Source organism: Heterodontus francisci, unplaced genomic scaffold (genome assembly GCF_036365525.1).
Source record: "Heterodontus francisci isolate sHetFra1 unplaced genomic scaffold, sHetFra1.hap1 HAP1_SCAFFOLD_2106, whole genome shotgun sequence".
Lineage (NCBI taxonomy): Eukaryota > Metazoa > Chordata > Chondrichthyes > Heterodontiformes > Heterodontidae > Heterodontus > Heterodontus francisci.
Window position 1 is genome coordinate 4,441 of NW_027140153.1, and position 22,955 is coordinate 27,395.

The 22,955-nt window shown below is 46.0% G+C and overlaps 1 pseudogene; it reads left to right on the forward strand.

Moving 5' to 3' along the window:
- The first annotated feature begins 17,865 nt into the window (after positions 1–17,865).
- On the forward strand, positions 17,866–20,044 carry LOC137358962 (zinc finger protein 271-like; annotated as a pseudogene).
- Positions 20,045–22,955: the final 2,911 nt, after the last annotated feature.

Genomic DNA, 22,955 nt, shown 5'->3' on the forward strand with positions numbered 1-22,955 from the left:
AGTGAGCAGTTTAAAAGAGAGGCTGCGGGAAGCAGAGAGAGAGAGAGAGCGGGACCAGTGAGCAGTTTAAGAGAGAGGCTGCGGGAAGCAGAGAGAGAGAGCGGGAACAGTGAGCAGTTTAAAAGAGAGGCTGCGGGAAGCAGAGAGAGAGAGCGGGACCACTGAGGAGTTTAAAAGAGAGGCTGCGGGAAGCAGAGAGAGAGAGAGAGCGGGACCAGCGAGCAGTTTAAAAGAGAGGCTGCGGGAAGCAGAGAGAGAGCGGGACCAGCGAGCAGTTTAACAGAGAGAGAGAGCGGGACCAGTGAGCAGTTTAAGAGAGAGAGAGCGGGACCAGCGAGCAGTTTAAAAGAGAGGCTGCGGGAAGCAGAGAGAGAGAGCGGGACCAGTGAGCAGTTTAAAAGAGAGGCTGCGGGAAGCAGAGAGAGAGAGAAGGTGGGACCAGGGAGCAGTTTAAGAGAGAGAGAGCGGGACCAGTGAGCAGTTTAAAAGAGAGGCTGCGGGAAGCAGGGAGAGAGCGGGACCAGTGAATAGTTTAAAAGAGAGGCTGCGGGAAGCAGAGAGAGAGAAAGCGGGACCAGTGAGCAGTTTAAAAGAGAGGCTGCGGGAAGCAGGGAGAGAGCGGGACCAGTGAGCAGTTTAAAAGAGAGGCTGCGGGAAGCAGAGAGAGAGAGAGCGGGACCAGTGAGCAGTTTAAAAGAGAGGCTGCGGGAAGCAGAGAGAGAGAGAGAGCGGGACTAGTGAGCAGTTTAAAAGAGAGGCTGCGGGAAGCAGAGAGAGAGAGAGAGAGCGGGACCAGTGAGCAGTTTAAAAGAGAGGCTTTGGGAAGCAGAGAGAGAGAGAGAGCGGGACTAGTGAGCAGTTTAAAAGAGAGGCTGCGGGAAGCAGAGAGAGAGCGGGACTAGTGAGCAGTTTAAAAGAGAGGCTTTGGGAAGCAGGGAGAGAGCGGGACTAGTGAGCAGTTTAAAAGAGAGGCTGCGGGAAGCAGAGAGAGAGCGGAACCAGTGAGCAGTTTAAAAGAGAGGCTGCGGGAAGCAGAGAGAGAGCGGGAACAGTGAGCAGTTTAAAAGAGACGCTGCGGGAAGCAGAGAGAGAGAGAGCGGGACCAGTGAGCAGTTTAAAAGAGAGGCTGCGGGAAGCAGAGAGAGACCAGTGAGCAGTTTAAAAGAGAGGCTTTGGGAAGCAGAGAGAGAGAGCGGGACTAGTGAGCAGTTTAAAAGAGAGGCCGCGGGAAGCAGAGAGAGCGGGACCAGTGAGCAGTTTAAAAGAGAGGCTTTGGGAAGCAGAGAGAGAGCGGGACCAGTGAGCAGTTTGAAAGAGAGGCTGCGGGAAGCAGAGAGAGAGCAGGACCAGTGACCAGTTTAAAAGAGAGGCTTTGGGAAGCAGAGAGAGAGAGCGGGACCAGTGAGCAGTTCAAAAGAGAGGCTTTGGGAATCAGAGAGAGAGAGGGCGGGACCAGTGAGCAGTTTAAAAGAGAGGCTGCGGGAAGCAGGGAGAGAGCGGGACCAGTGAGCAGTTTAAAAGAGAGGCTGCGGGAAGCAGAGAGAGAGAGAGAGCGGGACCAGTGAGCAGTTCAAAAGAGAGGCTGCGGGAAGCAGAGAGAGAGAGAGAGCGGGACCAGTGAGCAGTTTAAAAGAGAGGCTGCGGGAAGCAGAGAGAGAGAGCGGGACTCGTGAGCAGTTTAAAAGAGAGGCTGCGGGAAGCAGAGAGAGAGCGGGACCAGTGAGCAGTTTAAAAGAGAGGCTTCGGGAAGCAGAGAGAGAGAGCGGGACCAGTGAGCAGTTTAAAAGAGAGGCTGCGGGAAGCAGAGAGAGAGAGAGACCAGTGAGCAGTTTAAAAGAGAGTCCGCGGGAAGCAGAGAGCGAGAGAGAGCGGGACCAGTGAGCAGTTTAAAAGAGAGGCTGCGGGAAGCAGAGAGAGAGAGACCAGTGAGCTGTTTAAAAGAGAGGCTTTGGGAAGCAGGGAGAGAGAGAGCGGGACTAGTGAGCAGTTTAAAAGAGAGGCTTTGGGAAGCAGAGAGAGAGAGAGCGGGACCAGTGAGCAGTTTAAAAGAGAGGCTGCGGGAAGCAGAGAGAGAGCGGGACCAGTGAGCAGTTTAAAAGAGAGGCTGCGGGAAGCAGAGAGAGAGAGAGCGGGACCAGTGAGCAGTTTAAAAGAGAGGCTGCGGGAAGCAGAGAGAGAGAGAGCGGGACCAGTGAGCAGTTTAAAAGAGAGGCTGCGGATAGCAGAGAGAGAGAGAGAGCGGGGCCAGTGAGCAGTTTAAAAGAGAGGCTGCGGGAAGCAGAGAGAGAGAGAGCGGGACTCGTGAGCAGTTTAAAAGAGAGGCTGCGGGAAGCAGAGAGAGCGGGACTAGTGAGCAGTTTAAAAGAGAGGCTGCGGGAAGCAGGGAGAGTGAGAGAGCGGGATAGTGAGCAGTTTAAAAGAGAGGCTTTGGGAAGCAGAGAGAGAGAGAGAGCAGGACCAGCGAGCAGTTTAAAAGAGAGGCTGCGGGAAGCAGAGAGAGAGAGTGGGACTAGCGAGCAGTTTAAAAGAGAGGCTTTGGGAAGCAGAGAGAGAGAGCAGGACCAGCGAGCAGTTTAAAAGAGAGGCTGCGGGAAGCAGAGAGAGAGAGTGGGACTAGCGAGCAGTTTAAAAGAGAGGCTTTGGGAAGCAGAGAGAGACAGCAGGACCAGCGAGCAGTTTAAAAGTGTGGTGGTGTGAAACGGGGAGAGAGAGAGTGAGTGCGGGACCAGTTAACAGTTAAAAGAATGATCAGCAGAGAAAGGCCAAGGCATCGGAACAATATAGCAATGTCGGTAAAGTCCAGCAGAGTTGGACAGGAAGGGATAGAAAGTTTAACAGAAATTGTGCATCAGAAAGTAAGTTCATTGAAGGGAATAGAAGCAAAAAATGAAATTAAAGGTTCTATATCTGAATGCGTGAAGCATTCACGTGGGGCGGCACAGTGGCGCAGTGGTTAGCACCGCAGCCTCACAGCTCCAGGGACCCGGGTTCGATTCCAGGTACTGCCTGTGTGGAGTTTGCAAGTTCTCCCTGTGTCTGCGTGGGTTTTCTCCGGGTGCTCCGGTTTCCTCCCACAAGCCAAAAGACTTGCAGGTTGATAGGTAAATTGGCCATTATAAATTGTCACTAGTATAGGTAGGTGGTAGGGAAATATAGGGACAGGTGGGGATGTTTGGTAGGAATATGGGATTAGTGTAGGATTAGTATAAATGGGTGGTTGATGTTCGGCACAGACTTGGTAGGCCGAAGGGCCTGTTTCAGTGCTGTATCTCTAATCTAAAAATAGATGAACTAGTGGCACGTATAGAGGTACATGATTTAGATCTAATCGCCATTACAGAGACATGATTACATGGTGATCAATGTTGGGAAGTAGATATTCCAGGATATGCAGGAAAGACAGACAGAATACCAAAGGAGGTAGGGTTGCACTGATGGTAAAGGATGACATAAGGGCGTTCGTGCAAAAGGATTTGGTCTCAAGATCATGAAGTGGAATCAGTATGGGTGGAAAGAGGGAATAACAAGAATCAAAAAACACTGGCGGGAGTAGTTTATAGGCCCCCTAACAGCAGCTGCACTATTGGACAGAGCATTTAACAAGAAATTATTGGAACTTGTAACAAAGGCAATTTAATAATTTGGGGGATGTTAATCTTCATATAGACTGGGACAATGAAATTGGCAGGAGTGATCCAGAAGATGAATTGTAGAATGTTTTTGGGACACTTTCTTGGAACAGTACATTGTGGAGTCAACTAGGGATGAAGCTATCTTAGATCTAGTATTGTGTAATGAAGCAGGGTTCATAAGCAATGTAATAGTAAAAGATCCACTGGGATGCAGTGATCATAATACCATTGAATTCCATGTTGAGTTTGAAAGTGACATGCTCCAATCACAAATAAGAATCTTAAACTTAAACAAAGCCAATTACATAGGCATAAGGGCAGAACTGGCTAAGATAAATTGGGTAAATAGACTAAAAGGTATTGCGGTAAATGAACAGTGGGAAACATTTAAAGAAACAATTCAAAATGTTCAACAAAAGTACATTCTTTTGAAAAACAAAAACTCAGCCAGAAAGATCCATCCATGGCTCACTCAGGGAGTTAAGGATAGTATTAGATGAGAAGAAAAGACTTACAATGTTGCAAAAGAGTAGGAAGACAGAGGATTGGCAGTGTTTTAGAAACCAGCAAAGAACCACCAAAAAGTTTTTTTTTTAAAGGAAAAAATAAAAGAGTAAACTAGCCAGTAAAATAAAACAGATACAGGTATATTGAAAGAGAGTAGCTCAAGTAAACATTGGTCCTTTGGAAGCAGAGATGCGTGATATTATCACGGGGAATGAGTAAACGGTAGAGGCATTGAACAAATACTTTGTGTCTGTCTTCACCGTAGAAGGCATATGTTGGAAATAGACAGTAACCTAGGGTCTAAAAAGAGTGAGGAAATTAAGGAAATTCATATCAGCAGAGAAAAAGTATTGAAGAAAATTAAGGGACTGAAATCTGACATCTCCAGGACCTGATGGCCTACATCCTAGGGTTCTAAAAGAGATAGGTGCAGAGATAGTGGATGCACCAGCTGTGATTTTTCAAAATTCTTTAGATTCAGAAACAGTCCCATGAGATTGGAAGTTGTGAAATGTTACACCATTTTCAAGAAAGGAGGGAGAGAGAAAACAGGGAACTACAGGCCAGTTAGCCTAACATCAGTCATTGGGAAAATGCTGGAATCTATTATTAAGGAAGTGTTAACAATGCACTTAGAAAAGCACAGTATGATTAGAACAAGTCAACATGGGTTTACTAAAGGGAATACTGTTTGACAAATCTCTTAGAGTTTTTTGAGGTTGTAACTAATAGGGGGAGATAAAAGGGAACCAGTAAATGTAACATACTTGGATTTCCAAAAGGCATTTGATAAGGTGCCACACAAAAGGTTAATTGGCAAGATAAGAACTCATGGAGTTGGGGGTAATAGATGATTGGTTAACAGTCAGGAAGCAATGGGTGGGCATAAACGGGGCATTTTCAAATTGCCAGACAGTAAATAGTGGAGAGCCACAGGGATCAGTGCTGGGGCCTCAGCTATTTACAATCTATATTCATGACTTAGATGAAGAAACCAAAGAGTAATGTATCTAAGTTTGCTGATGATACAAAGGTAGGTGGAAAGGTATGCTGTGGGGAAGACACAGAGAGGCTACAAAGAGATATAGACAGTTGAATTGAATGGGCAACAAGATGGTAGATTGAGGATAATATAGGGAAGTGTAAAGTTATGCACTTTGGTCGTAAGAATAGTAAAGCAGAATATTTTTTAAAAGGTGTGTAACTTGAGTCGATGTTCAAAGAGACTTGGGTTTGCTTGTACAAGAAACACAGAAACTTAACATGCAGATACAACAAGCAATTAGGAAGGCAAATGGCATGTTGGCCTTTATTGCAAGGGAAATGAAGGAAAGGAACAAAGAAATATTGCTGCAATTGTACAGGGTTTTGCTCTGACCACTATGGAATACCGTGTGCAGATTTGGTCTCCACGTTTAAGAACGGATGTACGTGCATTAGAGGTGGTGCAGCGAAGGTTCACCCCATTGGTCCCTGGGATGAGGAGGTTGTCCTATGATGAAGGAAAAAGTAATTTGGGCCTGTATTCTCTGGAGTTTAGAAGAATGAGAGATGATCTCATTGAAACATGTAAGATTCTAAAGGGGCAGGATAGGGTCGACGTTGAGAAATTATTTCCACTGGTTGGGGAATCTAAATCATGGGGGCACAATCTCAGGATAGGGGGCCGATCATTTAGGACTGCAATGAGGAGAAATTACTTCATTCAAAGGGTTGTGAATCTTTGGAATTCTCTGCCCCAGACGGTTGTGGGTGCTCCATCATTGAATACATTTAAGGCTGAGATAGACATATTTTTGGTCTCAGGCAAGTGGGCGGGAAAGTGGAGTTTGATCCTAAGATCAGCCATGATGGTATTGAATGGGCCATATGGTCTACTCCTGCTCCTATTTCTTGTGTCTGACCCCAGATGCATTTTTCCACAAATATGGATTATTGTTGTTTTCAGGACCATATGAAGACATCTTGAGGCTCCGGGATCCCCGTACAATCTTGCCACCATTGAAACACAAACGTCAGACAATGAGGGAAGAAATTATCCTCTCGATGTTTAAACGTTGCATTGATTGTGAAGCCGATCAGATCGCCATGTACCACACTTAAATGAAACTGCTTTAATTGGTCACAAGTTTTGTTTTTATAAACAATGTTTGCTTTAGTAAAACTCATTGACAAATACACAGTGACCAGACACACGCAGGTTGTAGCTTGGAGTTTACGCTGGTTTATGTTGGTTTTATCAGCACTAGCCACCTGAAATTAGCCGAATCAGCTCAATAGACCGAGGAATTTTAACTGTAAGTTATGTCAAGTGAAAATCTACCTTCCGTGATCTTTAACCTTGATTTAAATATGTCACGCAGGAAGCCGGCCCCCATCACAGAACTGACCACTGCCCCAGAAGAGAGTTTTGTTTGATTCATTCATGGGATGTGGGCACTGCCGGCTAGGGCAGTGTTTAGTGCCCAATCCTAATTACCCTTGAGAAGGTGCCTTGTTGAACCACTGCAGTCCTTGGGGTGTAGGTACACCCACAGTGCTGTTAGGAAGGAAGTTCCAGGATTTTGACCCAGCAACAGTGAAGGAACAGCAATATAGTTCCAAGTCAGGATAGTGTGTGGCTTGGAGGGGAACTTGCAGGTGGTGGTGTTCCCATGCATCTGCTGCCCTTGTCCTTCGAGGTGGTAGAGGTTGCAGGTTTGGAAAATGCTGTCAAAGGAGCCTTGGTGAGTTGCTGCTGTGCATTGTGTGGATCAGGGTTTTCCAGCCGTTTCGTGCGGAGGGCTGCATTACAATTTTCGCTTGGCCCGGGGGGCCGGTGAGCAAATTTCAAAAGATAAAGGCATTAAAAATGTTATCTTATTAATAAAAACAACAAATATGCATTTTTTGAAGAAGCTTTCAGTAAGAAGACTAAATTATTGTTCCCTGTCTTTGTTTCCTCCCTCTCACTCTGTTTCCTCCCCCTCACTCTGTTTCCTCCCTCTCTTTCGCTGTTCTCTACCCTCTCTCTGTTTCTTCCCCCCTCCTCTGTTTCTTCCCCCCTCCTCTGTTTCTTCCCCCCTCCTCTGTTTCTTCCCCCCCTCCTCTGTTTCTTCCCCCCTCCTCTGTTTCTTCCCCCCTCCTCTGTTTCTTCCCCCCTCCTCTGTTTCTTCCCCCCTCCTCTGTTTCTTCCCCCCTCCTCTGTTTCTTTCCCCCTCCTCTGTTTCTTCCCCCCTCCTCTGTTTCTTCCCCCCTCCTCTGTTTCTTCCCCCCTCCTCTGTTTCTTCCCCCCTCCTCTGTTTCTTCCCCCCCTCCTCTGTTTCTTCCCCCCCTCCTCTGTTTCTTCCCCCCTCCTCTGTTTCTTCCCCCCCTCCTCTGTTTCTTCCCCCCCTCCTCTGTTTCTTCCCCCCCTCCTCTGTTTCTTCCCCCCCTCCTCTGTTTCTTCCCCCCCTCCTCTGTTTCTTCCCCCCCTCCTCTGTTTCTTCCCCCCCTCCTCTGTTTCTTCCCCCCCTCCTCTGTTTCTTCCCCCCCTCCTCTGTTTCTTCCCCCCCTCCTCTGTTTCTTCCCCCCCTCCTCTGTTTCTTCCCCCCCTCCTCTGTTTCTTCCCCCCCTCCTCTGTTTCTTCCCCCCTCCTCTGTTTCTTCCCCCCTCCTCTCTCTCTTTCCCCAACCCCCTCCCTCTCTCTTCCCCCAGCACCGCCCCCCCCCGCCCCTCTCTCTCTGACAGTTGCACTGAACAGGAGCGCTCAGCTCGTCAGCTTTGTGATTGGTCAGTTTGTTGAAAAACATTGCATTGAGTTTCACAGCTGAAGCAGGAAAGCGCTTCACTACAGTGGACAGATTCAGAACATTCCGGCGGGCTTTTAAAAATGTCAAAATCCCGAATCTGTCAAAGTTGGAAAGCGCATTCCTATTTCAGCAGCTGTGAAACTGACAGCGATTGTTTTAAAAAGGCTGGTCTGCAAGAAGAAGACAAAGGGAAATTTCCCATCTCCAGTCATGGAGCCCTAGCGAGGGGGAGGAATGGCCCCGCGTATGGTTTACAGCCGCGGGCCGGATGTAAACCTTTGGTGGGCCAGATCCTGGCCTACGAGCCGTATTTTGGGGAACTCTGGTGTAGATGGTACACGCTGCTGCCACTGTGCATTGGTGGTGGAGGGACTGAATGGCACCCCATCTACAAACAATCAAGCGGGCTGCTTTGTCCTGGATGGTGTCAAGCTTTTTGAGTGTTGGAGCTGCACCCATCCAGGCAAATGGAGAGTATTCCATCACACTCCTGACTTGTGCCTTGTAGATAGTGGACAGGCTTTGGGGAGTCAGGAGGTGAGTTACTCGCCGCAGGATTCCCAGCCTCTGACCTGCTGTTGTGGCCACAGTAGTTTAGTTTAGTTTAGTTTAGTTTAGAGATACAGCACTGAAACAGGCCCTTCGGCCCACCGAGTCTGTGCTGACCATCAACCACACATTTATACTAATCCTACATATTCCTACCTGTCTCTATATTTCTCTACCACCTACCTATACTAGGGGCAATTTATAATGGCCAATTTACCTACCAACCTGCAAGTCTTTTGGGTTGTGGGAGGAAACCGGAGCACCCGGAGAAAACCCACGCAGACACAGGGAGAACTTGCAAACTCCACACAGGCAGTACCCAGAATTGAACCCGGGTCACTGGACCTGTGAGGCTGCGGTGCTAACCACTGCGCCACTGTGCCGCCCACTATATGTATGGCTACTCCAGTTCAGTTTCTGGTCAATGGTAGCCCCTAGCATGTTGATAGTGGGGGATTCAGCGATGGTAATGCCATTGAATGTCAAGGGAGATGGTTAGATTCTCTTTTGTTGGAGATGGTCATAGCAGAAATGTTGGGGAACACAACTTAGTGAGAGTGAGGAACTGAAAGAAATCAGCAATAGTAGAGAAATTGTGTTGAGGAAATTGATGGGATTGAAGGCCGATAAATCCCCAGGACCTGATGGTCTGCATCCCAGAGTACTTAAGGAAGTGGCCCTAGAAATATTGGTTGCATTGGTGGTAAACCTTTCAGTACTGAGATGAGGAGAAATTTCTTTACCCAGAGAGTGGTGAACCTGTGGAATTCGCTACTTCAGAAAGCAGTTGAGGCCAAAACATTGTATGCTTTCAAGGAGTTAGATATAGCCCTTGGGTGTAAAGGGATCAAAGGGTATGGGGCGAAAGCGGGAACAGGCTACTGAGTTGGATGATCAGCCATGATCATAATGAATGGGGGAGCAGGCTCAAAGGGCCAAATGGCCTACTCCTGCTCCCATTTTCCATGTTTCTATGTCATTGTCTGGCACTTGTGTGTCACAAAAGTGACTCGCCACTTATCAGCCCAAGCCTGGATATTGTCCAGGTCTTGCTGCATTACTACACAGGTTGCTTCAATATCTGGGGAGTCGTGAATAGTGCTGAACATTGTGCAATCATCAGATTTGCAGCAATTTCAACTTTAAACAAGATTAAACTAACTCATGGTGCCTCCCAAGGCCGCTGTTTGTGCCAATAATGGCCAGGCCGCATCATATTGAGAAATGCCACATGCAGTCAGCCAGTGGGAAGCCAGTGTTTTTTTGGGTCTTCAGATTTCCCTCAATGTGTGTCAGGACCAGGAGTCAGTCACTGGGAAAGTGAATCAGCAGCTGTCACCTGGGTGACACTGAAGCTGTTCCAGCAGCTGCTCCATCTCCAAAGCTGTCAATGAGTGAACAGTAAATCTGCTGCTGCCTCTCTCATTGACTGCTTTCAATTAACACAGTCTCACAGTAACAAGAGCAACACCCACATTCACCTCTCTGATTGGCTGAGCACAATGATTGACAGTCCGACAGTGGATAGGGTTTCAGTGCACATCGTTTCCGATTGGGTGAGCACACTGAAACCCCAACCACTGCAGGAATGGCAATGTACTTTAGTCGCTGATTGGTTGGGAGAGACGTCAATTAGGGAGTCCAACCAATTCATCCATTCCTGCCTCTTCTCCTTGCACAGCAGGTTCACTTCCTGACAGGGACTGAATCCAAGTGAGGAGATGGTGAGCGATGGCGCAGAGTTTGTACAGATTGTATCCCATAATATCCACACTAATGTTCAGGACTGAATATCCAGTGAGTAAAGGAGCAGAGTTTGTACAGATTGTATCCCATAATATCCACACTAATGTTCAGGACTGAATATCCAGTGAGTAAAGGAGCAGAGTTTGTACAGATTGTATCCCATAATATCCACACTAATGTTCAGGACTGAATATCCAGTGAGCGACGGCGCAGAGTTTGTACAGATTGTATCCCATAATATCCACACTAATGTTCAGGACTGAATATCCAGTGAGTAAAGGAGCAGAGTTTGGACAGATTGTATCCCATAATATCCTCACTAATGTTCAGGACTGAATATCCAGTGAGTGAAGGAGCAGAGTTTGTACAGATTGTATCCCATAATATCCACACTAATGTTCAGGACTGAATATCCAGTGAGGAAAGGAGCAGAGTTTGTCCAGATTGTATCCCATAATATCCACACTAATGTTCAGGACTGAATATCCAGTGAGTGAAGGAGCAGAGTTTGTACAGATTGTATCCCATAATATCCACACTAATGTTCAGGACTGAATATCCAGTGAGTGAAGGAGCAGAGTTTGTACAGATTGTATCCCATAATATCCACACTAATGTTCAGGACTGAATATCCAGTGAGTGAAGGAGCAGAGTTTGTACAGATTGTATCCCATAATATCCACACTAATGTTCAGGACTGAATATCCAGTGAGTGACGGAGCAGAGTTTGTACAGATTGTATCCCATAATATCCACACTAATGTTCAGGACTGAATATCCAGTGAGTAAAGGAGCAGAGTTTGTACAGATTGTATCCCATAATATCCACACTAATGTTCAGGACTGAATATCCAGTGAGTGAAGGAGCAGAGTTTGTACAGATTGTATCCCATAATATCCACACTCATTCAGGACTGAATATCCAGTGAGTAAAGGAGCAGAGTTTGTACAGATTGTATCCCATAATATCCACACTAATGTTCAGGACTGAATATCCAGTGAGTGAAGGAGCAGAGTTTGTACAGATTGTATCCCATAATATCCACACTCATTCAGGACTGAATATCCAGTGAGTGAAGGAGCAGAGTTTGTACAGATTGTATCCCATAATATCCACACTCATTCAGGACTGAATATCCAGTGAGTAAAGGAGCAGAGTTTGTACAGATTGTATCCCATAATATCCACACTAATGTTCAGGACTGAATATCCAGTGAGTGAAGGAGCAGAGTTTGTACAGATTGTATCCCATAATATCCACACTCATTCAGGACTGAATATCCAGTGAGTGAAGGAGCAGTGTTTGTACAGATTGTATCCCATAATATCCACACTCATTCAGGACTGAATATCCAGTGAGTGAAGGAGCAGAGTTTGTACAGATTGTATCCCATAATATCCACACTCATTCAGGACTGAATATCCAGTGAGTGAAGGAGCAGAGTTTGTACAGATTGTATCCCATAATATCCACACTCATTCAGGACTGAATATCCAGTGAGTAAAGGAGCAGAGTTTGTACAGATTGTATCCCATAATATCCACACTAATGTTCAGGACTGAATATCCAGTGAGTGATGGAGCAGAGTTTGTGCAGATTGTATCCCATAATATCCACATTAATGTTCAGGACTGAATATCCAGTGAGTGATGGAGCAGAGTTTGTACAGATTGTATCCCATAATATCCACATTAATGTTCAGGACTGAATATCCAGTGAGTGACGGAGCAGAGTTTGTACAGATTCTATCCCATAATATCCACACTAATGTTCAGGACTGAATATCCAGTGAGTGAAGGAGCAGAGTTTGTACAGATTGTATCCCATAATATCCACACTAATGTTCAGGACTGAAAATCAATTCCGTCTGATTTTTTAAGGTTTGTCTTTGAATTACTTAAGATATTTCAGTTATTTAAAATGTCCCTTTAACTCAGATAGAAAGCAGGGAACTAGGGTTTGGGGATTGGAGAGAGTTGGAGGGAGCGATGGGAGGGCCTGGGGCAGTGGGGACTGAGAATATGAGAGAGAAGCAGAGGGAGTGAGATCATGTCTCCAGTGGGGTGGTGGGTTGTGTGCATGGGTGGAGAGAAAGAGAGAGCGAGTGAGTGCGAACAGGGAACCCTAGAGGTGAGGTGGGGGTGGTGTGAGAAGAGAGAAGATGGGGAGACAGCATGGACCCTGAGGGAGCAGGGACATTTTGGAAATGGTGGTGGGAAGAGAGAGAGAGTACAGAGAGCTGGGAGGGTGCTCTTGGTATGAGTGTGTCGGGATACAGGAGAGAAAGGGAGAGGGAAAGCCAGAATCTCAGGATGGGTTTTTTTTTATTTGTTCATGGAATGTGGGCATCGCTGCCTAGGACAGCATTTATTGCCCATCTCTAACAGCTCTCGAGGAGATGGTGGTGAGCTGCCTTCTTGAACTGCTGCAGTCCATGTGGACTGGTATACCCACAGTGCTGTTAGGAAGGGAGTTCCAGGATTTTGACCCAACGCCAGTGAAGGAATGGCGAAAAGTTCCACGCCAAGATGGTGTGTGGCTTGGAGGGGAACTTGCAGGTGATGGTGTTCCCAAACATCTGCTGCCCTTGTCCTTCTAGATGGTAGTGGCTACGAGTTTGGAAGGTGCTGTCGAAGGAGCCTTGGTGAGTTGCTGCAGTGCATCTTGTAGATGGTACACACTGCTGCCACTGTGCGTCGGTGGTGGTGGTAGTGAATGTTTGTGGATGGGGTGCCAATCAAGCGGGCTTCTTTGTCCTGGATTGTTCGAGCTTCTTGAGTGTTGTTGGAGCTGCACCCATCCAGGCAAGTGGAGAGTATTCCATCACACTCCTGACCTGTGCCTTGTAGATGGTGGACAGACTATGGGGAGTCAGGAAGTGAGTTACCCGCCGCAGGAATCCTAGCTTCTGACCTGCTCTAGTAGCCGTGCTATTTATATGGCTACTTCAGTTCAGTTTCTGGTCAATGGTAACCCCCAGGCTGTTGATAGTGGGGGATTCAGCAATCGTGGTGGAAAGAGTGAGAAAGCAGGCTCTGGAAGAGAGAGAGCAGGAATCCAGTGGGAGGGATGGAGAGAAATAGAGAGTGCAGGGACCTTGGGTGAGAGAAAAAAAGAGCAGGCACCTGGGGGAGAGAGAGCAGGAATCCAGAGACAGAGAGCAAGCATCAGAGGAAGAGAGCAAGGGCCCAGTGAGGGAAAAAAAGAGAGAACAAGGACCTGAGGGCTGAGGGAGGGAAAGAGAATGAGTGGAGAGTACACAGATGATGGAGCTTGATATTGGTAGGATTGGGACAGGCTCGTTCGAGCCAATTCTGGGCACCATAGTATAGCAAAGATGTGAAGGTATTAGAGAGGATGCCGAAACGATTTACGAGATTGGTTCCAGGGATGAGGAACCTCAGTTACGTGGATAGTGTTAGGACCACAGCGGGAGCAATGCACTGTCAATTCAGTCCCGCCACTCCACAGGTCGCAGCATATTATTAAGCTTTCACACCAATCAGAAAACAGCCAAATTGAACACCCTAGTAACCCCCAGAATAAAACAGACCAAACCAGGTATCCTTAAACAACAAATTAAACTATTTATTAAAAGACTAAATCTTAAACACTATTAAGATAAACCAATGTCAAAAGACCTCATAACTTATTTTAATCTAACTCCCCCATTTGCACACATACATTCAAAAATAACAGTAACTAACCGTTTTTTAAAAAGCTGTTTTTAAAAAATTAGCTGTCTCTTAAGGATAAAATAAGCAAGTCTTTATGTATTACGCTCCTGGTGGATGTGATATTTTAATGTGGAAATAGTCAAAGGCCACTCGAAGTCTTCACATGGATTTGATGCAGTAGTGGATTCTTAATAGGCATTGAATTCTTCGGCTGCAGTAAACTTTAAACAGTTCTTTGAACGATGAGCACAGCAATATGTCAACTTGAATTTTAAAACTGACAGTATCTGAGTTGAAACTTTGAGTTTGCTGCAATTCAAAGTAATCTGTCCAGAGAGATTCAATCTTGAAGCAAATACAAACGGTCTCTTAAAAGGAAAGGCTTTTTCTTTCCTTAGGGGATTAACTTGTGTTGTGGAATAATCAGACTTGGCACGGGGAGTACTCGCAACCGACTTTTATTAACTTGTGCACAAGGAGACCAAACACAGTAGAGCTCACATTGAGACTCAGTGCAATGTTCTGAAGAATTTCAGTAAAACAATGGCAATTATACTATTCTGCAACCAATAATCTTACAACAATAGTTCAATCCTTAATTTGCATTCTAAAGCACCAATAATATTACAATTCAGTTTTTGCTCTAAACGAATAAGATACAATAATTTTCAATCATTCGTTTACATATCTATCTCACCATTGGCCTTGTAGCTGGTACAGCGCAATAACAGAAAGAGACATTATGCTTCAACAACACTCTTCTTATCTCATCACCCAGACATGACACATTCCTAAGGAACAGTTAGTGTGAGAAACATACTAACCAGGCAAACCCACACCCCTTGTCTGAAGGTGGCTCACCTCAGGTTCCACACTTGGCCTGTAGCTCGTTGTAGCGTTTCTGCTGAGAGAGAATAAAACAGCTCCCTTCTCTTCAGTATGCTTCGCTGGAGAGTCTGGTTCAAACCGGTTTTTGCCAGTTCTCCACACACTGTCAAGTGGAAACATTATACCATATGACCTCTCTCCTACTGTTTCCAAGGATAACAAAATGCAGCTGCTGGCGTCTGTGCCTCAGTAATTCCAGAACTTTCACGCCCTTCAAGGTGCAGTACTTTTAACAGAGTCTTAAAGGCGCACACACTTTTTAATCAGAGGAGAAAAATAATTACAAGTCTGTGACAGTAGACTGGAGAAGTTGTTCCCCACAAGGAATAGATGGTTGAGAGGAGATTTGATAGAGGTGTTCAAAATCATGAGGAGTCGAGACAGAGTAGATAGGGAGAAACTGTTCTCATTGGTGGAAGGGTCAATAACCAGAGGACATCAATTTAAGGTGATTGGCAAAAGAAGCAATGGTGGTGTGAAAAAACTTTTTAATACAGCGAGAGGTTATGATCTGGACTTCATTGGCTGAGTCTGGTGGAGGCAGATTCAATCATGGCTTTCAAAATGGAACTGGATGATTATCTAAAAAGAAAAAATTTCAGGGCTACATGGAAAGGGTGGTGGAGTGGGATGAGGTGAGAAGTTCTTACAGAGAGCTGACACAGACACGATGGGTGGAATGGCCTCTTTCTGTGCTGAAACTGTTGGATGATTCTATGATTCACATTGAAGATATCCAGTTACAGGAGGCAGGACTCACAGTGATGCTGGAGAAATGCCACCAGATGCTGTGCGTCAGATACCATGTGGGTGTGGATACTTGGAGACCCAATAGGGCTAAAGAGAGCCTCCCTCAGCAACAACCTGCATTTTTATAGCACCATTAACATAATAAAATATCCCAAGACACTTCACAGGAATGTTATCAAATAAACCACAACACCAATCCATCAAAGGAGATATTAGGAGACATGACCAAAATCTTGGTCAAAGAGATGGATTTTAAGGAGCCTCTTCAAGGAGGAGAGAGAGGTGAAGAGGTTCAGACAGGAAATTCCAGAGTTTACAGCCCAGACAGCTGAAGGCAGGGCCACCAATGGTGGAGTTATTACAATCGGGGATGCTCAAGAGGCCAGAATCAGAGGAGTGCAGATATCTCAGAGGGTTGTGGGGCTGGAGGAGGTTATAGAGATAGGGAGAAGCGAGGACATGGAGGGATTTGAAACACGCTCAATAATCTCACTAAAACTAACAGGGTGAGCTTTCCTGGGAACAGTGGGTTATTCCTCACATACTGTTAGAACTGTGGACAAACAATATAACTCCGATGAGTTAATGAAAGTAGAATGGTTAATAAGCAGTACTGATTGAAGACAATGTCTTAAGATGTCTATTCCAGCTGGTACCTGGGTCTTTACCACGTTTCACAGCTTCAGGAACCCAGACACAAAGACAATACTGACAACTGCAGCTCTAACTAGTTACCACTTTAAATCAAATCAAACTTCCAGGCTGCAGCTTCGAGTGGGAAAAGCATTCTGTTCACAGCCTTGGGACTTAACCCCTTAGGAACTGAATCTAATACAACAGAAATATTATAAGTTATTGTCAGCCGTGGTTTAGTTAACACTCTCACCTCGGAATCAGAAGGTTGTGGGTTTAAGGCCCATTCCAGAGATTTGAGCACTGAGGCTGACACTCCAGTGCAGTACTGAGGGTGTTAAACTGAGGCTCCCTCTGTCCACTCAGGTGGACATAAAAGATCACAGGGCACTATTTCAAAGAAGAGCAGGGGAGTTATCCCCGGGATCCTGGTCAATATTTATCCCTCAATCAACATCACAAAAACAGATTAGCTGGTCATTATCACATTGCTGTTTGTGGGAGCTTGCTGTGCACAAATTGACTGCAGCATTTCCAACATTATAACAGTGACTGCACTTCGAACATACTTCATTGGCTGTAAAGTGTTTTGGGACAGTCGGTAGTCATGAAAGGTGCTATATAAATGCAAGTTCTTTTCAAGTTTGAAAAAAATCCAGCACAGGCAATCCACATTTACTGCCCCCACAGTTCAGTAACCTGCTGACCCTCCCTGGACACCAGTCTCCCAGTGAGGGGTCAGCACATTCAGAGACAGGAGAGAATCGGAGGAAAATCACCCATTATTTTATTGTGTTACAGGAGTATCTCACCGTATTAAATCAGAGAATAGAGAGTGGATAGACACCACACCCAGCCAAGACCCGAGGAGATCCCGGACATCACCTCAGGGAAAATTCCACAGAAAAAGCATCTCCAATAAATCTGATTGGTCAGGAGAAATGAAGCTGACCAGTATCCAGCTTCCAATCAAAACCAACGCTTCCATAGGTTTGGCTGTGGGATATCAGTCAGTCCAGGAGATTGAGGGAGTGTAACGGGTGAGATTGGAAAGAAGTCTCTCAGTTTCCACCAGCAGTGGTTTTTACAGTCATTGACGTTCCTGAAACACCGGAACATCCACTCAGGTGAAAGGTCATTCACAGTGAGGGGCGTAAGGACTGCTCCGAGTGTGAGGAGGGCTTTGAGTGTTCATTATACCTTGTGATGCACTGGCAGATCCTGACAGGTGTCTGATGTTTGCTGAGGGCTTTATATGATTGTTGAACCTCCTCATCCACAGACGGTGAGAGTATAAACAGTCTTAGTGATACCATTGTGTCTCCTGTAACATGAGGGCAGCTACATGGCACAGTGGCGCAGTGGTTAGCACTGCAGCCTCACAGCTTCAGGGACCCGGGTTCGATTCTGGGTACTGCCTGTGTGGAGTTTGCAAGTTCTCCCTGTGTCTGCATGGGTTTTCTCCGGGTGCTCCGGTTTCCTCCCACAAGCCAAAAGACTTGCAGGTTGGTAGGTAAATTGACCATTATAAATTGTCACTAGTATAGGTAGGTGGTAGGGAAATATAGGGACAGGTGGGGATGTTTGGTAGGAATATGGGATTAGTGTAGGATTAGTATAAAGATGGGTGGTTGATGTTCGGCACAGACTCGGTGGGCCGAAGGGCCTGTTTCAGTGCTGTATCTCTAATCTAATCTAATCTAAAACAATTGAATGTGGACAATTTGACAGAGTCTCTGCAAGGTCATCAGGCCATGTGAATCCCCAATCCATCAATACAGAGAAGAGGTGGTTCTAGTGTGAAGTGTGTGAGAAGACCTTCGTACGTCCATCGTACCTCCTGAAACACCAACACGGGCGAAACTGTTCAAAGGCGAGGTGTGTGACAAAACTTTCTCTCAATCATCCCACCTCCTGGTCTGTCAGAGAACACATACAGGGCAGAAACTGTTCACGCATGACATATGCAACAAAGCTTTCCCAAAGTTGTCCAGTCTCTTACAACACCAGCGCATTCACACAGGGGAGAGAGTATTCAGTTGTGAGGTGTTTGTCAGGGTTTTCACACACTCATCAATGCTGCTACAGCACCAACACATTCACACTGGCAAAAAGCTGCTGCAGTGTGAGTTTCACAACAAGCGTTTGTGACCTTGAGCTTGCAGGTTCACCAGTGCACGTACACAAGGGAGAGGCCCTTCAGGTGTGAGGTGTGTGTCAAAACTTCTGTGAAGTCATCGAACCTCCTGGTCTAATAGTTGGTACCCATGGAGGAGAAAGCTTTCCGCAGTGAGGTTTGTATAAAAGGTTTCACACGTTCATCCACCCTCCTGATTCACCAGCGGATCTACACAGGGGAGAGACCTTTCCAGTGCGAGGTTTGTGATAAGACCTTCATTGATTCATCAACCCTCCTTCGCCATCACAGCATCCACACAGGGGAGAGACCTTTCAAGTGCCAGGTGTGTAATAAAGCCTTCAGACGCTCATCATACTTCCTGGAACACCTGAGGACCCACACAGGGGAGAGGCCCTTCAGGTGTGAGGTGTGTGACAATTCCTTCACTCAGTCTTCGACCCTCCTGCGGCACCAGCGTATCCACCAAGGGGAGAGGAAGTTCAGCTGTCAGATTTGCGATAAAGCCTTCACACAGTCCTCAGCTCTCCACCAACACCAGCGCATGCACACGGGAGAAACCCTTCAGGTGTGAGGTGTGTGCCAATGCTTTTATAAAGTCGTCCACCCTCCTGGTCCACCAGCGAGTGCACACGGGGGAGAAACCCTTCTGCTGTGAGATTTGCAATCAAGGTTTCACACGTTCACAAGCCCTAGTGATACACAAGCGAATTCACACAGGAGAGAAACCCTACAAGTGTGAGGTTTGTGATAAAGCCTTCAGACGCTCATCGAACCTCCTGGATCACCATAGGACCCACACAGGAGAGAAACCTTTCAGGTGTGAGGTGTGTGACAGAGCCTTCTCACGCTTATCGAACCTCTTGGATCACCACAGGACCCACACGAGGGCCAAACCCTTCAGGTGTGAGGTTTGTGACAGAGCCTTCGAGCACCCCTCCCACCTCCTGCAACACCAGAGGATTCGCACTGGTGAGAACACTTTCAGGTGTGATATGTGTGATAAAGTCTTCACATGCTCATCGAACCTCCTGGATCACTTTAGGACCCACACGAGGGAGAAACCCTCCCGTTATGAGTTTTGTAAGAAAACCTTCCCACATTTGTCAGACCTGGTGGAACATCAGCGAATTCACACAGAGGAGACCCCATTCAGGTGTGAGTTCTGCAACAAAGCTTTCAAACAGTTGCCTGATCTCCTGGAACATCAATGTACCGACACGGGAGACTAACCCTTCCAGTGTGACGTGTGCCAGGAATGTTTCACCTACTCTTCCTCTCTAGAGCTTCACCAGAGTCTCCACACAGGATAGAAACCCTCCCAGATTGACATGTACCAGTGCAGTTTCACCATCTCCTCCTCCTCCCTTCCAGTATGTTTGCTGCAAGAACTGCTTCACTGACATAGCCACATCGGCTGGGAGCAAACTCAAGTCCTCCAGCATTGCGATGGTCTTCAGAGCTGTCTCCAGGCTGCCTTGTCCCCCTTCAGCTGAGCAGCTGTTTCATTTTGGTACCTGTTCCAGAATTTGCAGCAACATCACCAAGCTTACCCAGTCTCACTGTATGCAGACCCATGAGAAAGTGTAGGGGAGCAATGTTTGTGACACAGCTTTTATCAAGCTTACCAGTGACTGCACAAAGACAGACTATCCTTCCTCGTTCTTCTTGACTGTCTGCAGCCTTTTATACGTGTGACCACACCATCCTCCAACGCCTCTCCATTATCCAGCTGGGTGGGACTGCACCTGTCTGGTTTCTCTTCCCACTCCTGCACCATTACCTCTGGTGTTCCCAAAGGATCTCTCCTTGTCCCTTCCTGTTTCTCATCAACAGGCTGTCCCTCAGTGATATCAAACAAAAGCATTAGTTTTCACACGTGCACTGACGACACCCAGCACCAGCTGACCCGACTTCCCCACTGTTGCTAAATTATCAAACTATTTATCTGACATCCAGTATTGAATGAACAAAAATTTCCTCCAATTAAATATTTGGAAGACTGAATCCATTGTCTTCAATCCACATCACAGACTTTTCTCCCTCAGCAGCGACTCTATTCCTCTCCCTGGCAATTGTCGGACTATTTACAACTTTGGTGTTATATTTGGCCCCAAGGTGAGCTTCTGACCTCACATCTGCTCCATCATTGAGTGCATCTATTTTCACCTTAACATTCCCCAATATTGCCCCTGCCTCAGCTCATCCACTGCTGAATCCCTCACTATGCCTTTGTTACCTCTAGACTTGACTATTTCAACACATATGTGGCTGATCTCTCACATTCTAGCCTGCATAAACTTGAGGTCATCCAAACTGCTGCCCATTTCCTTACTCTCACCAAGTTCTGTTCAGCTGTCACCCCTGTGCATACTGAACTATATTGGCTCCTGGTTAAACAACACCTTGAATTTAAAATTCTGATCCTGTTACAATTCCCTCCATGGCCTCACCCCTCTCCATCTCTAATCTTGTTTAGCCCTACAAACCCACCCAGATCTCTGCGCAACACCAATTCTGGCCTCTTGTGCAGCCCTGATTTTAATCTCTCCCACATTGGTGGCCTTGCTTTGAGTTGCCAAGATCCTAAGCTTTGGAATTCCCTCCCTAAACCTCTCTTGTAAACCTCGCTTTCCTCCTTTAAGACACTCATTAATACTTACCTCGTTGACAAGCTTTTGGTCATCTGCCCTAATATCTCCTTCTGTGGCTCGGTGTCAAATTTTGTTTCATAATCTTCCTGTAAACTGCGTTGGGGAATTTTATTCCATTAAAGATGTTATATAAATGGAAGTTGTTGATTGGTTATAAAATATTGGAGATTGGAATAAGGCTGTTTGATTGACCATCCAATTGGATAATGAAGACTCTACTCGCTTTCCAGTTGCCATTGGGAAGTTGGAGCACTGTGAGGATCCCCATGTTGGGTGACCAATGGTGGGAGTATAGGAGTGGGAGGTTAGTGATGAAACCTCCAGGAATCCATTCAACCAGAGTTGGCAACTCTCAGTGTAACTGAAGGCCTGACCCCCTTACCTGTTCTAATATCAATGCTTCATCTCAGGAGAGAGAGAGCTCCTTGTGTTTACAGCGGTGTTGAATAAATGAGTAAATCTGTAATGCATGTGTCTGACTATCTGACTGTAAATCAGTAGGAGGGAATTAACTCATTAAACATAGAACGAGAATCTGACCAAAGTGGATCAGTTCAGGTTGTAACAATTGACTTGTCCCAGACTGGGATGGTAAGGAAATTCAGAACAAATTAAATCAGCACCTTCTAAACATGGCTATCGAGGCAGGGAAATACAGAGTCATAGATAGGCTTGAAGGAGACGGATAAACAAAGAAATCAATGAGGCACAGAGTAAAATCAGAGAGACACCGTCCATAGGTTATGTAAAAGTAAACACTGTGAACACTCACTCATATATTGGAAGCAGGAGAGTTCATATAGGAATTGTCTGTGGAATTCGCTCCCACAGTTAGTACTTGAGGCAGAAGCAATGTTAACATTCAATATTGGACTGGATAGTGGCTGAAGGAAAAGGGGATAAAGAGATATGGAATTAGGGAAGGTAAATTTGATTGGGATTATTTGCCCATCTGGAGGGTGAATGTCCACATGAATGAACTGGACTGAACTGCCAGTTTCTGAATTATACTTTCTAAGTATATTTCAGAGAGCAGGTCACCATCAGTTAGCTGGGAGGGCATGTGACCACTAGATACCCAAGACACCATGTGATTACCAGGTAGCTGAGAGATCATGTGGTCATCGGCCTCCTCAAAAACACTCCCTTACCTCACTAAAGTTCTTGAATGTGTTGTTGCTTCCCAAATCTGTGCCCATCTTTCTCATAACTTCATGTCTGAAATCTCTGATAAGGTTTCTGCCCCTGCTGCTACCTTAACCATATCACAAATGACATCCTATGTGACAGTGACTCCTCATCCCTGTCTGCAGCCTTTGACTAGGTTGACTGCATCATCCTCCTCCAACACCCCTCCTCTGTGGAACAGCTCAGTGCGACTGCCATCCACTCGCTCCACTCTTCCCTGTACGGTTGGAACCAGGAAATCTCCCACAGTCACTTCTCTTCCTGCCCACTGTACCATTACTGCCAGATTACCTGAAGGACGTATCCTTGGCCAATACTCTTCCTAATCTACATGCTGCCCCTTGGCAACATTTATCCTAAGCCAGTAGAAAAAAAGGGCGTAACTAACAGCAAGATGGAAACAGAATCCATATGAATTGAGATAAAGGATAACAAGTAATCACCCATGCTAACAGGTATTCTAAAGTGTACTTAACAGTGGAAGGGAAGTGGAGGAAGAAATGCATAAACAATAAAATGAGTGGAAGATGTACAGTAATGATCATGTGAGATTTCAGCTACACCTGAATAGACTGGCAAGGGTGGGTGATGCTAAAGGGAATGGAGTTTGGATACTGTGTACAGGACTCCTTTCATACCCCATCTGTAAGAAGCCCAACTAGGGAGGAATCACTGCTGGATCTGTTACTGGGAAATGAACTGGAGCAGAGAAGTAAGTGTCGAGGAACATCAAGCAATAGTGATCACAACATTATAATGTTTGAGATCAGATTGAGAAGGAAAATAATAGGACAAATGCCAAAATAGTAGATTGGTAAAAAGC